General features: G+C 40.9%; 1 protein-coding gene and 1 long non-coding RNA gene across 3 annotated transcripts in view; one reads left to right on the plus strand and one right to left on the minus strand.

Annotated features, from left to right (window-relative positions):
* Positions 1-3539: 3539 nt before the first annotated feature.
* On the minus strand, positions 3540-5679 carry LOC111231598. Its single transcript, XR_002665503.1, has 3 exons — positions 5612-5679; positions 5064-5162; positions 3540-3899 (listed from the first exon to the last, which is right to left on the minus strand). It is a non-coding gene; the product is annotated as an uncharacterized LOC111231598 (long non-coding RNA).
* dennd4c (DENN domain containing 4C) overlaps positions 5153-15845 on the plus strand; it is a 32663-nt gene continuing 21970 nt past the window's right edge. For both annotated transcript variants that reach the window (XM_022758743.1, XM_022758744.1), the window contains exon 1: positions 5153-5439. The gene's annotated coding sequence lies outside the window, so the exon portion shown is untranslated. The remainder of the gene's footprint in view (positions 5440-15845) is intronic.

Genomic DNA, 15845 nt, shown 5'->3' on the forward strand with positions numbered 1-15845 from the left:
ACCTTTGTCTGGTATAGCCAGCTTCACCTCAAGAAGAAAAACATTAATTATGAGAAAGTCAATAAATAATCTTTGAATAATTAAATATGTGAAATTAAAACTTGTGGGAAACTTTTGTTAATGTAGTCATTAGTAAATAACTTACCTCTGTTTCAGACATTTACACTTTACCTATTCTTACTCTTATCTTAAGAATTCATATTCTCATACTTATACTTAATCTTATACTTATTCTTATACTTACCATTATACTTATTTTTATACTTACTCTTATACTTAATCTTATACTTATTCTTATACTTACCATTATACTTATTTTTATACTTACTCTTATACTTAATCTTATACTTATTCTTATTCTTGCCAACCTTGCCAGACGCAAGTGACAGCACTTGAAAAAAATGTGATGGATACAAGAAAGTCCTGGTGCAAGACGCTTCACAGGACATTCACAGCCTTGCCAGACGCAAGGGACACCTGGGGCATCATTAGCCCTATCACTTGCAAAGAGTGTCCAGGTTTTAATCCTGCTGCTTCATGTAGCATTCCAGGGGGACATCCCTAATTGGAGTCGCTGTCGTCAAACCACGATGGACAGTCAGCACGACTAAGCCAGGGTCTTCGGGGTGCAGAGGAGCTGAGGCCTGAGGTTGATGGAGCTGACTCCTGGGGGCTTCCATCCACATCCCATCTGTGTCTCTTGTCACTTACCTGCTCGCTGTGGCTCTCCTCCCTGCTTCTCTTTGTAGAGGAGCTGAGTCCTGATGTTGATGGAGCTGACTCCTGAAGGCTTCCCTCGATGTCCCATCTGGGCCTCTTGTCACTTACCTGCTCGCTGTGGCTCTCCTCCCTGCTTCTCTTTGTAGAGGAGCTGTGGCCTGATGTTGAGGCAGCAGGGTCTTCAGGTCTTGAGGGTTCTGCAACAGAGCTGCAAGGGGAAGCTGCAAGGGGAAGCACCGGGGGCAGTCGCTCCTCAGGAACGTGTGGGTGGGCAACATCAGCAGGAACAGGAGAAAACTCTTGTCGCCAGCCATGCCAGAACTCTTCTGGGGGGAATTCCTGGATGAGAGGAGAGAGACGTCCGATGTTGACATCATCGTCTTCTAAGTCTTCCTCCTCCTCAGATAGGGTGTCATAACCAGAATCCTCACTGGTCCAGTCTTCCTCCTCAGACTCCTCCTCCTCGTCACTGCGGTCATCTTCCTCATCATCTTCATCCTCAATAACAATAACCACACTGTCCTCCTCTTCATCTGAAGAGATGACGATTGGGAGATCGTAGTCCACTTCACGGGGGCCATCTTCTGTGGGAAGTTGAATGCCTTCTGAGGGGAAAAAGTTAAAGCAATCTTGATTTCACAGCTTAAGAATGTCTCATATCAGCTCTTTTGGACCGAGTAAGCAAGTCACTCTATAACCATTATGTAAGTAGGACTGCACAACATGTGTTACAAGCTCCCCAAAAGCTCCCTCAGATAAGAAGCGCAAGTAGACCTATGCTATATGCATTGATCTGCATGCGTCATTACGCACGCTGATCCATGGCTACTAAATCATGCATAACAAACAACAAGGCTTCTCCAAAATAACCACAAAAACGTCTGAGATTCTGCGCACACCAAACTATCCGTTTACTACCGAACACTCTCCCAGTTTACGAGAAAATCACGATGCGCGTGGGAGCCAGTGGTGTCCAGGAGCGGAGCGCGCACATGCAGCGCAGTAAGAAATCACAAGACAAATCAACGTTTTCTCCCTCGCAGATAAACCACTAAATGACAAAGTAAAGCGCATTTCAGTGTGTGAAATACCAACATGTCGAGCACAAGCCCAAGTGAGATGACTAAACACAACAGCTCTGTTTAAGATCCAACAACATTCAGACGAGGAATATTTGCGTCCTGACGTTCTAAAGCTAAAGGTTCCACCGTTTCCAAGGTGCACGAGAAATAGCATATTTTGGCATTTTATGAATTTTGGCCAAGTCGCCATCTTTTTCCCAATAATTTGGATGCAAAATTTGTAAAGTTTGATGCACTCAAACCAAAATAACAGTGTTTTCAAATTAAAACACAGTTGTTAACACACTCCACACATCTCCCGCGATATTTGATACATTCTATCCACAAAACAACCAATTTACACGGAGAAATCGTCGAATAAAAGTCTATTTTCGCCAAATCTATGTTATTTCCAACAGGCCTAATAACATGGTTCCAACTGTCCACCTAAATCTAAAAAGTTTGATTTACTTTTTCACTGAGGGAGCCTTAGATGATTTTAGGGAGATAAATTATTGACTTTGTAATAAAGATAACATGAATATATTTTTGTCTTACCTGCATGGTGGTCGTCCACCTCATGGGCGACTCCAGCCAGAAGAGGCTCCCCGGTGGGCAGCGGCCTGCTGTCGGTCATGGTCAGGGTGGTGGGTTGTCCTTGGTGGTTCGTTGAGTGCGAAAGTCCAAAAGTTGTGTTTAGTTGTCTTCCAGTAGTAGTAGTAGTAGTTGAATTCTCCAAGTGTTAGCTTTCCAAAGGTTAGCGTCACAGTTTGTGTCTTTTGCAGTAGGTCAACTCAGGTCAGTGTCCAGGTGCAAAGAGAGAGATGAGAATGGTGCTCAGAGCTTTTATAGGCTCGGTCTGGGTCAGGGTTCTGTTTCCATGACATTTACTGAAGTACACTTGTGCGTCAGATTTTTCTCACGTTTCTTCTATTTTTTTCTATATTTTCTTTATTTATGATTCCTTTATTTGTTTTTTTATTTTAGCTACTATTAAATAATGTGCATTTTAATATATATATTTATTTATTTTACATTAGCTACTATTTAATAATGTGCTTCTTTTTATTTTAGCTACAATATAATAATAATTGGGCTTTTTTTACATTCTGAGTTCTAAGTCTGCTAAAAGTCTAGTCTGCTAAGTCTTTCCTGAATTTTAGTCGCCACATGTGAGATTGAAAACTGTGGAAAAGAGTCCAACGAAAGATTTTAACAAATAGATCAGCAGATGGAATAATTTATTTGAGTTTTAATGTCACAAAAACGAGTTAGACTCTCTACTCTGTCCCAAAAAACTATCAGCGGCCTGGGTCCCTCTTCCTTCTGCTGTGCAGCCGTCAACAGGCCACACATATCTCCAATCAGCTGTTTGTGCTTCATTAGTTGTTGTCAATAAAAGTAACTCTTTACCATTTTAGTTTAGATATGATTGTATTTTTTTTTCTTTTGCTCTTTCTTTTGAATTTAAAGTGTCTCACATAAAAGCTGCAGGTGAACATATGTATCATGACGATCGCTCTTTTTCTTCCCTCACACACACACCTTGTGAGACCCTGTGTTTCACGGAAAAGGACAAAAGTGCACTCATTCATTTATACTCTGACACTTGAAATAAAGAAAACTTATGTTTACTTCAGGACGCACATGCGTTTATGAAGACAGCACATGGCTTAGTACATTTTCTGAATTTCAAATTTCAGCAGCTTGTTATCACCATACACTACTTTTGACAAACTTAATGTTCTGCTCCTCATTCATCACGTTGCACGCTCATAAATGATAATATTAAAATAATTATTACAAATATTGAGCATGATTTGCTTATGTTGTTTGTTTATTTAGCTCAGGGCTCCTAGGGTCCATATTAAAATCACAATAACACATTTTCACGAACTGATCACGTCTCAGACGGTTAAACGACTACAGAAGAGGCACTGAATGGACCTGTGGCTCCGTGAAGGTTTTCTCACACCTGTTGCTTTCTTATTTCGGTGTAATTTCTACCAACTTAAGGTGGGGGGCGTCAGTCGCTGAGCAAAACCACGGAACAAGAGAAACAAGTGAGTCAAGCCAGCAGTCAAACCTCAGAGAAGGCGGGAAGTCAAGGCATTTCACCTTCACAATAAAAAGACAAAACAAAAACACAAGAAAACATTTATGAAAAAACAATTCGTTTTCCATTCAGTACAACCTTGGGTATGCATATGCCATACCCTACCAAAATAAAGGCTTAAACTAAGTCCAGTAACAAAGATATAGAAATATAGGGCATATTGGGCATTAAATTCACGATAAAGACCACGACCCTTAATGACCTTCCCTACCTATATAAGGTCAGGGCTCTGAACAAGGCCCAAAAAATCCTGGCCAATCCGAGCCGTCCTTTATTCAGCGAGTTCATACTGCTTCCATCCGGTCGCAGGTACAAACTGCTAAGATGGAGAACCAATAGATTTAAGAACTCCTTTGTCCCTGCTGCTATTGGTTTCCTAAATAACTCATTGTGATTTTATATGGTATGCATTACTTTTTACCAGTTGGACCTTTGTGTTTATCCAGGAGTTTGTGGTGTCTGTTGCACTTTATTTCTTTTGTATTTGTTGTTTGGAATATTTGATTAGCTGTTTTTGTGGACGTGCTGTTTCTACGGGTGTTTGTGTGAATCGTTGTTTTGCTGTGGTCAGTTGCTGCTGTTTGTTTGTTTGTGACCAGTTTGGCTACTGCTGGCTGCACAACAATTTGCCCCTCTGGGATAATAAAGATATTTCAACCTTCAAAGAGTGAGACATCCAATAGAGAAAAGAGTTAAGATTAAGACATTACTTTATTTATTACCAGTGGGGAAAAGAAACCCAAATAAGAAATCAAACAAATTACTTACAAAAGCTGTGTACATATATTGTATATGATAAGTGCATTGTGTAAATAGTAAATATATATATGTTCAGAAATAATGAGTCTAGTAGTGCAACTCCACAAACCTTACTCAGGTAGAATTGTGGCTCATCTTCATTCATACAGAGGATGTAGGCTAATAAATATTTAGTATTTGTATGTATGTGTAAATGTAACATACACAAAATAGTATTTAACATGATATGTAATAGTTGTGTTAGGAAGTATGGTACTATTATTATTATTATTATTATTAATATTATTATTATAGTAATAGGAAAAAGTACGGATAAACACTTCAAACACCCTTCAAGAGAAAATAAATAAATAGCTTTATTCTGAAAAATGCAAAACTTTTTTGCCATTTACTTTGAAAAGACCCACCGGAAAATGGTGGTCTCATGTGGTCGAGCTTCACAGTGCTCCCCGAGGCCAGTCTGTGTCAGTTGCGGTAGCCTCTCCTCTTCTCTGGGCGGTTCCAGTCTGAAAGAGACGTTTAGGGGGAAAGCTCACCAACAAAACTATTCGCTCAGACACAAACATGGCGCCTGCCTCCACCGACAACTTCAGATGAGAGTGTGGCGAAGAAGTGGCCAGCGAAGTTTCAAAGGAGTATTACGGAGTGGCTTTTTTTGTGCGCCGTCCTGGTTTAACCTGTTTCGGTTTGCACAAATAAAATAAATACGGAATATATCAAGCGGCTAAAAACAGCAAGTTGCCTACATGTCAACATTGTCTCCCGCTGCAGTGTAAACAGCTGGTAAGTGCTCATATTTTCGGGTATATGAATAGCTGAGACTAAGCTGAGTTTACTTTAAGAATTAGTAGTTGTAGTTAGTCTATTTTAATGTCACTTTAGCTGTGTATAAGGAAGGTCAGCCGCTGAAAAATCCTTTTCCTGGTGTTGCGCTACTGCGGGGCTGCTTACACACTTTTCATCGTGTTATCCAACCGCGGAAAGAGAGACCGAGCCACGTATCACTGCACAGGCTGGTCACAGGAGGACATTTCTTTTGTTATGTCCGCGGCGAGGTGTATTTCCTGCATCAAAGTTGACCGACTTATGGGGTCGGATGCAACAGTTGGGAATATAACACCCCCCCTCCTCTCCTCCTCCTCCTCCCCTCTCCTCCACTGGCCCTCCGTGACGCCAGATAATCAGACTCTGCTCTCCTGGAGCCAGTCTAACCTTGCAGGTGTCTGTCTGCTCCCAGCCGCACTCACAAACTGAATTTCCTGCCTGAAATAAAAGACATACTTGGATAAAACTGACTTCAGCAGGGGGATTTTGCAGCTGAATAGACTCATGATAAGGAACTGTTAACCTGACTTCCTTTTGTGCATGTGGCTTGCTTTCATCCAGGAACTTTCTATCTGAGTTTGCCATGTCTGCGTTTTCTTTGACCCTAAACCTAGGACACAGTTGTGTAAGATGCTTCTGTTGATTTTGTGGCTCTGTGTGTGTGTGTGTGTGTGTGGTGGGGGGGAGAGCACGAATGCCACTGAATGCAATGCCAAGGTGCTCACATATCTATGCCTCAGCACTTGACTGTTTGCCAGCCTGCAGGAGTCTATAAGCCTTAAGGGCAGCAGAGTACTCCCTGCTTCAGCTTCCTATCACCGTTTTGGTGATTCACGGCATTCATGTGAGGTTCCTGTTATGACAGCCGTGGCACAAGTCCCAGCAGCGCTGAGGATGTCACTTCCTCTGGTATTAGAGGAATATTTTAATTTAGGTGTTTTACCACCTGAGATGGCAGCAGGAATTGCCCGATTGTAATAGAATAATTGAGGCTTGTGGAGGGAGAAAATAGTAGAAATTGCTTTGGTGGAACTGCATCAGCACTGAGCCGCTGACACGTGGAAACATAGCAGGAAAATCTCTTCCTTGACCTTGGCTCGGCCTGACAGCCACTGGAAAAGGGGAGTGGAGCAAATGTTGCCTCCTCCTAACGGCTGCAGGCAGAAGCTATAAAGTGGGTCATGGCAGCACTGTGGCTTGTGTACATTGAACTTGCACTTTGTTACTGCTGCTGCTCGGCCAAAGGCTCTGTCAGGTGACCAAGCGAATGAAGCAGATTGGTAAAGGGAGCTGGAACAGGCTGTTGAAGGACTGTGTGGCTGCCTAGACAAAAGTCAAATAGGATTTTGAGCAGTGTGAGAGAAGCCAGTAATCCATTCTGTGGCACAGTGTCTGAAATGTCTGCTCTGATACATTAGTGCAGATCTTTTTAGTAAAGTCAGTCAAGTAAGATTGCAACTGTTTTTACCTCTCACTCCTCAAATGACATTACAACTTCTCACACTCCAGGTTCAACACTAAAGCTGACATTGTCTTTTGCTTTATCCACTTTAACTGGTACTTATTTATTTCAGGACTTCCACTGGGACTGACATTTCAGCTCCTTTCAAAGCTTAAAGTCCCAGAGAATCTTCATCTCCTTTCAGCACTTTTACTTGAACTGATTCTTTAACTTTTTTGTGAAATAAGTCTTCCTCCATAAGGAGGTCTGAGGTCACTGTCAGCAACACAATAGCATCCCCAGCACTGGTAGGTAGTCAGTGTCTGCCTCAGGGACACTTCAGCAACCCTGATCTTCTTTGTCAGCATTGCTTTTACTGCTATGTGTTTTTCCACATGGTGCTTCTACTTAAGTAGCCACAAATAACTGCAGGTTAGATGCAGAGACTACTGATAGCACACGTTCCTTTGCTTGCTGAGCCAACAATTACTTCAAACGCTGCAGTGCATTTTGTTTAACTGTCCATTTGCATGTCTGAACATACATTAACTCAGGATAGTTGTCTCTAGCCAAAGAGCAACAACAAGGGTCATGTAATGCAGCCAAAATCCCTCTCAGGTGACCTATGTCCTTCCTCTGACTCTTGCACTTTGGTGTGATGTGCCAGTAGTGTTTTAGTCGTCGTCTTTCAGTAGGCCTGGGTCTCAGCTGGTCTAAGCCCAGCTAGTTAGTAAGGGCAATGAGTTTGCCCTCTCTCCCTTCTCCTCAGAGTGGAAAGAATGCTCTCTGTCTGCCGGGCTGTCACGCTCCAGGAGGGAGGCAGTCTTGTGACGTTTCTGCTGGGCCTAGCCTCGCTGCTCTGAGCTGCCTCTCGTAGTCCGTCTCCCCAGGTTGTTTTTAATTGAAGAAAGTCATATTTAACAGCAGCTCACTGTCCTTGCCTGGCCTTCTTGTCATGTTGTAGGAGGCATGACCTACCTGCTGCTGTAGGCTGTACAGGCAGCAGTTGTTTTTGACACGGTTCAGCAAACACGTAAAGTGTGTAAGTGTCTCTTGAACGCACACCTTCCTCTTACATTAGGTTGTAGGTTTGTAGTGCACAACAGCAGACCCCCCCCCCCACCCCCCCCCCCCAAAAAAAAATATCAGCCAGGAGAAAAAAAGTAGAAATTTTCAGTTTTGGTTATTTGGGATTTGGGTTTGTGCCACCTCTGCCATGATTATAGTCACCGGTTGCTGCTGCTCGCTTTGATGTTATCTTGCTAAAACATTAAACAAGGATCCAGTGCAGTTAGATTACTGTTTGATTAACAAAGATAAAATAGATCAAATACTAGAGGGGAACAGACAGTTTGAGCGAGCCTTCAGTGGATGAAAGTTTTGATAATTATGTGACAAGTACAAATATAAAACATTTGCAAGTTACAGCTTCTAAAATGCAAAAAACTGTTTTTATGTTTCAGTTGAAGACAAATTGAATACTTTGTGCAACTTGCATAATTTCTAAGCAAGTTTAAAGTTTTTTTTTTTACTTAAGTAAATGGGTTTCAGTAATTTTTGACTAGAGTTGTTCTGATACTGTCACTAGTATTGGAAATGCCTCCTGTACCTCTTATACTATATATATATATATATATATATATATAAAATACTGGATTGGGTATTCATGAGTACATGAGTCTATGCACAGATCTAATAGCACATAGTTGATTAATAAACTTCATTAATTAATAAAAAATGGTATCGGAACATCTGTATTTTAGTTATTTTGTTAATTTATTAAAAATAATTTGCAGCTGTAATGTATTATTCCTCTCTTTCTTAATGTGGACATGTTTTGTTTTATACCCTGCAAATATCAGCAGTGTTTCAGTAAGATGACAGAAATGTTTTGCCCAGTCAGAGCTCAGAAAATTCAAACAGAGCAGCCGTTGCCCACAGGAACAAAATAAAATAGCCCATTGGAAAACCGACCATCTGTTGATAGTCCGCTCAATCAGTTATCAGTGGGATTTGGCAGAAAGATACATATTCTGAGAGGTGTGTTGAAGGATATTGCCAGCCCCTAAATTAATTTGGATTTAACATATTGTGGCTGTAGCCTGCTGCCAGGGTTAAACAAACACGACTGAGGAACAGAGTTCACCGTTGGTCTGTTCCTTTGTTGAGGCCATGCAGAGCGACAGAGAGGTTGTTAGCATATGGATGTGATAATGCCAGAGTATCACACAGGCTTATCTGGAGCCAAAAGGCAGATAGACTGTGAATGCTCCACCTCTCACTCAACAGTAAATATTGAACAGCTAAATATATTTCCTGCCTTTGTCAAGTGCATTTGAGGATGTTTTTTGTCGTTTTTCTTTCTTATTCTCTGTGTTGTAAAATGTGGCTCACTCGGCCAAGTAAGGCTGGTAGTCTCATCAGAACTTGATGTTTAAAATTAATTAGCAGGGTGAGGTATTTACAGACCACAGTTTAACAGCCACTATGTGCACACATACTCTAGCTTTCAGACAGCAACTGAACTGGCTTTCATTTGAGTTCATCTACTCTCAAACCCACGCTCAATCTCAGAAACAACACAGAGCGCTGGTTTTTCTGTGGTCGTCGCCTTGTAAAATGGAGGTTTTGTCACTTCATTGGCACCTTGTACTCTGCCTGGCCTCCACCACCGACAGCACACTGTGATGACAGGTAGTACGGAGGGCCACTTTGCTCTTCAGATCTTCCAAAGCCCAGAGCTACAGAGTGGCACTTGAGGGTGACACACATCGTGGCTCAGCGGCTACCACTGGAGCTGAAAGGCTAGTCTGTCGGAGGCTATTACAACTGAAAGGAGATTACCTGTTCCTTTGACAATTTTTGCTTTTACAATTTTTTTTGTGTCAGTAGGCATCACTGAACTTTCAGGAATTATTTTAAGTGCACTTCAGCTCTGATGCATGGAGATGAATAAATGGCTCACATACATCCACACTTGTCACAGCAGAGGAGTTGACATGACGAATCGGCCTGACCTACTATTTATAAACAACGGTCGGTCTGCTCATGAGTATGATCACTGCATCTCTACACGTGCTTTTTATTCTCTATTTGCTGTGTCCATGGCACAGTACATGACAGATGTGTGTGTCATGCTCAGCTGCTGTTTTAGGCAAGCTGCAAGTGGATCTGCATAGCAGGACTCCTGAAATAACCGAGACAGACACAGCACTGTCTGTTGTCCAGCATTACACATACAAACACACACACACTTGTGCATGCGCACACATGCAGGCAGGCTCTTTCACCCCTGGGGAACGAGCCTCCAGGCTCTTTTGTGTGAAAGGGATGAGATCATCGTGGGGCAGACCGTGGGGGGATGGAGTAAGGGGTTTACATGCTGTATACTTATATAGAGAAATCTTTCTTTCTATGTCTGTCTATGTCTCTTCCTCTACAGCCATCGTAGCTTTGCTTAAATTGAATTAGGCACCGTGGATACTAAAGGGCTTGCCAGGTGAATGCCATTCACACCAGACAAGTGCGAAAAATGAATAAACATCAGGTTTGATACACAAGAATGTGAGGTAGGACCTCCCCAGTTTTATTTATGGCAGCCGAAGAGTTTTCCCCTGCCTTCAGGGGCTGTTGGGCTGCACAGCCAACCTTTGGCACGTTTGAAAGCAAGTTAAGACCAGTGCCACCGCCGAGGAACAAGACTTTCCACCGCAGGAAAACCTGAGGCCTTGAGGAATGGCTCAGTCAGGCTTTTAGGAGTAAAAGCGATCACAGATTTAAATTTGATCACCAGGAGCTTACCTGTTTTTTTCATAGCTCACACATAAGATACCTTTAATGGCACAGATTTGCAAGCGTTAATCATGTAACTGTCTATGTTGAACTTGCTACTCTGAAATGTTGATATATTCCTCTGTTCTACGGGTGTAGTGATTTCCAAAAGAATACACTATTGTACTTGAAGCAGTGACTCATTGCATCTTGTTTTATTGCATTAACCCTCTCAAAGCAGTTGTCTCGCTAAATGATAACAGAGCAGTTCAAAATGATATTAGAAACACATATTTGTATCCTTTTCTCACACCTGCTAAACTAAAAACTGCTTCATGAGAGATGACATTGCAGTAACTGTTGTCACTCCAAAGCACCTGGCCTCCAAAAGTCTCTTTCAATTTGGAAAAATACGCCAGTTAATTATCGGAATAAGTATTTTTTCAAAAGAAATCTGGCATCAGATACCCCTGTGTTTGATATCAGCCAGCAGTGATGGATTAGACAGTGAGATCATGATTTGAATGTTGTTTTTTTCCTAATTTTATCACAAATAATCAAGTCATTTTGAATGCGATGTCCTTGGAGTTTCTGTTTGACTGAGTTATGGTTCTGAGAAGGTGTGCAAATTTTGAAAATGCCATCAATGAAAGGTTTGAACCATAGGTCAATCCTTCTAATGTTAAACAATAACTAGATATGAAAGTCTGTTTTTTGTTAACCCAGCAAATGAGAGACCTTGCAGATCAACTGTGTAAAAATCCAGTGTAACTATTAAATATTTCTGCTCATTTTTTGAAAAATTGCACAAAAACACAAGCAGGAAGGTTAAAGGGCTGCAGCTAGTGATCTTGATTGACTGATTTAAAACAGAATGTATATTACAATATACTAGGACACAAGTTGACCTTGTTAAATGTCTGGTTTTGTCCAACAAACAGTCCAAAACCTCAAAATATTCAATTAGTTTCAATGTAAGACCAAGAAAATCAGCAAATCCTCACATCTGATGAGCTGGAATCATAAAATGTTTGTTTTTTTAGCATGAAGAATGACTAATGCCTCATTAGAGTAAATGTCAAATATCAGTAAATATCATGGTACAGATACTATATCTCTCGTCACTCTGGCCAAACCTTCTTTGAGCTGATTGTAGTGATGAATCAACACTTAACACAGTTTCTGCTGTATCTCAAATACATTAAAACTGCAAGTGTGCTGGAGACTCACTTCACTTTTAGGCCTAAGAGTTCATAACAACAAGGAAACCGGAAGCAAGTTTCACAGTGAACGGTCTGTATATGTGTCCACTACAGCTTCATAGTACTTTTCTGTCACGGTGCGCAGTGACCTTACTCCCTGAGTGCAACCCAGACAAAGAGCGTGACACTCGATCATCGGGGCTCAGGAGTAACAGAGGAACAGGTTTTCACATGGGAAGGGAGGGGCAGAGCACAACCTTTTAGAGGCAGGGGCTCAAGTTACAACACAGGACTTCATACAGTGAAAATCGAATGGACTAGTTGGTCTGTCAGTTTGACTCAGTCATTTTAACATTTTGCCAAAAAACTTTGCCAATTTTGTCTTGAGGTTTCCTGGAAGTGTTTGTCTGTCCTGCACGCTGTTATTAGCACAGAACATGAAGAGTAGTTACAACATGAAGGCTGAAATGTTATGTTCACTTCTGTTTACAATCATTTTAAAGCTTTTAGTCTAATTCCCTGTCAGCACCGTCAGAGTTTATTACCACTACCATGTTTTATTTGCTCACTAGACATAAAAGTGTACAATAAAACAAGCCTTTTCTGCCATTTTATGTACTGTACGTCTAAAAATGAGACAGCGGACTTTACTCTGACGAGTCTGACAGCAGCCACACTAAATGTACCCTTGAAAGACTTAGAGATCAATTTCCTCAGCTAGAATGACAACGTGTCGCAGCTCAGGGTCGCGCGCGCAGCCTGGCATTGTTTGGGCTCGGTTGCCATGGCAGCATCAATGTTTGTCTATCATGGGCTGTCACAAAGAGATATCTGTATGGTTGTGGGGTGGAGGCGGAGGGGGCTGCCACACAATAATCCAGCCTCCAGAGTGTGTCCACACTTGTGTGCACACCTCAAGGCAATGGCCGTTTTAGCCTTGCAGGGAGATGTAATTACTCATTTCAGCATCAGTGATGGTAATTGTGACCCGATGGCAGATATCAGCATTAAGATATCAAATGGCAAAGCATTTTTTTACTGTATAGTGTTGTGTTCAGGTCCTTTTCTGTTGCACAGAAGCGATATAGCATGACGTATCACTGTCTAATCCTACTTCTAATGGTAACCTCTCCACAACAAATAATGTGTTGTGTTGCTACTGTAATGCCTCGTGTTCAGAGTGAGAACAGGAACTGACACAACAACTTTAAATATCTAATCTATGCATCATAATCCTAGGTATCTAGAAATAGCCTGTTAACAGAAGTACCATTAATACGTAATGTATTTGTGGTTGGGTTTTTAGATTAAAAGCATGTATTGTGTATCTGTGGAGGAGAACATCAGCTGCATGTATGTGTGAATCTAAATGTACATTTGTATCAGTTTCAAATAATTGAAGAATTGACCTGTATTTTGCAATTCTGAGTCTCAGGTTTAGGGAGATTGCTGTGTGTTTAATGTTCTCTATAAAGTACATGTTGATTCATTGGCTTGGTGAACAGTCATAGGGCAGCATTCAAAGGCCAATCAGGACCAAACAGATCTGTGGGCTACCCAGAGTAGTGTTTGTTTTTCTCTTCTTTTTTTTTCTTTTTTTCCGTTAACATCTCTTTGTTCCCTGCTGTGGCACTTTGTGGTGATCTGTGCCCATGCTGTTGGGAAGCTGTATGAGTCACAGACTTGGATGTTTTTCATACCAACATTACCGTTTTAGAGCAGATGAAATCAAGGGGCTAATGTTTATGACAGAGATTAAAATGTGCATGTGGTGCAGCAGGAGCAGACTCTTGTGAAGCAGTGTGAAGAGGCCTAGTGCCCAGTGTGTTGCACTGAACCCAGGAAGCCTTAAGGTGTTCTTGATGCTCTTGAAGATTTAAAAACTCATCACAGGGAAGAAAATGTTCTTCAGGCGTTCTGAGAGCAAGGAGAGGAGATGTATTAAAAGCCATGTCTTCGTCAGTCTGGAACAGATTCGACTTGACGAAGGGTGACCTGGTGAGGTAGCAACCAACATGCCTGACTAGTTAATGTCTTTAAATACATCTTCCCTGCTTGCTCTGCCTAAATATGCCCGAAGAACATTAACTTTTCTTTTCTAAACCAAAAAATATTCCTTTTTTTCTGATTGAGGCACTGCACCCACACACAATCCTTTCCTGCTGACTTGTGACCTGCTAATGCAGAAGAATCAGGCTTAAAATTAGGCAAGAGTAATGTAATATTGAGTACTTTGTGAACTAAGGCTTGTTATAATGTTTCCTATATATTATCGAGATAGATATAGATATATTAGATCACAGATACTATGGCGTTATATTTAAGATAGAGGAAGTGTTTAAAAACTATTAATTAAAGTAAAAATAGCTTTCAAGCTCTCATTCATCACAATAACTACTTAAGAAAGCTATAAACAATTTTCACATCCAAAAAAAATACATTCAAAATTTCTTTGAATTTCCTTCTTTCTTTTTTCTTTCTTTTTTTTTTGCCTTATGTCTTTATCCTTGAATTTTTTGGCCTCAGGCAACCTTTGCTGTGGTGACATGTGTGGACTGGCCTGATTTCCTCTAACCTTTTAAAAGCAGCTATAATCAATATTTGTTATGTCAACAATGGATGAAATTAATGTGTAATGTGAAAGGTAGTTGCTCATAGTGATCCACAGACAATTATCACCCTTCCTCTCAGCTCTACAGAGCTTCATAGTGTATTTCAGCTCTTTGTTTTCTGGCCCCCAACTTTACTATTTTGGTTCAAAAGCAGTAAAACCCCGCTGTATGGGATCAGCCAAGCACCAAACAGCACATAGACAAAGTCAGTGACTAGCTGGTGAACAAAGTGGAGCATTTAGCAATTAAAGAGCCAGATAGGAGTTGGTGGAAAATGAAAATAGGCTAAAAGAAGAGTGAATAAAGTGGCCAGAAACACACCAGGAACACACTCCAGATGAATGGTAATTAATGTTTTATCAACCTAAAAGCTGATAAAAAAAAAGTTTGAATGAAAGAATGAAATCCATATTCCGTATCTCTCTCTCTCAAAAAAAAAGAAAACATTATTAGTGCCAGTGTCAGAAACAGGTGCAATCCTAGCAACTGCCCAATTTTGACACACTGCCTGACTCATACCCACGTCCTGTGTGCACAACCAGTCATGGGGACAATACAGGTCAGCAGTTTTGATGTAAAAGAGACACACTGAATGCAGGTCTTTAGTGGAACAAGTAGATTAGAAACTGGTACCCCCTTCCACATAGATGTCATACTTAGCTCTTGTTATAAGCTGAACATAACAACCACCTTTAAAATCTCATAATAATTTATTGATTTACATAGGGTCTGGCTCAGTCACACTCTAGTGAAACTATATAATACAACAGCTGTGTGAGGAATATCAGTTTTGTTTTAGGTATTAAGAGACATTTAGAGAGTACATTTACTGGCCAGACTGGTGAGAGAATGTTTAACAGTGCAGTTTTTATAAAGCAAATGTAGTCTGAAAACAGCTTTTTACTTTTCGAATATGGTGCAGGTCGATGAGTTGTAACCATGGATACAGTCCAGTAAATCTCTTCAGAGCAATAAGTGTTAACACAGCTCTGTGTCTCAGGATTGCTGTTGTGCATCTTCATACAATAATAGCATGAGTAGCATAGTTTTTATAGGAGTGGGTCCGACAATATTATTCATTGTGTTGTCAAAACCCACATCTGGATTCATTTGGGCTTGTGCGAATTTTATTTACAAGAACAAATAAACTTAAAATCCAGTGACACTCCTCCCAGATTCATAGGGGGTGGTCTCCATTTCAAAAGTAAATATGTATACTCACTACACCCACTCACACAGCAAAACACAATGCTGATCCCGTTTGAGATTTCTCTTCCTTTCCTTACCTTTCTTCATTGATGCACTTTTATTGCCATTTTTGTTTGTGGAAAGTTGAGG

This window comes from Seriola dumerili, unplaced genomic scaffold (genome assembly GCF_002260705.1).
Source record: "Seriola dumerili isolate Sdu_G_001 unplaced genomic scaffold, Sdu_1.0 BDQW01000309.1, whole genome shotgun sequence".
Taxonomy (NCBI): Eukaryota; Metazoa; Chordata; class Actinopteri; order Carangiformes; family Carangidae; genus Seriola; species Seriola dumerili.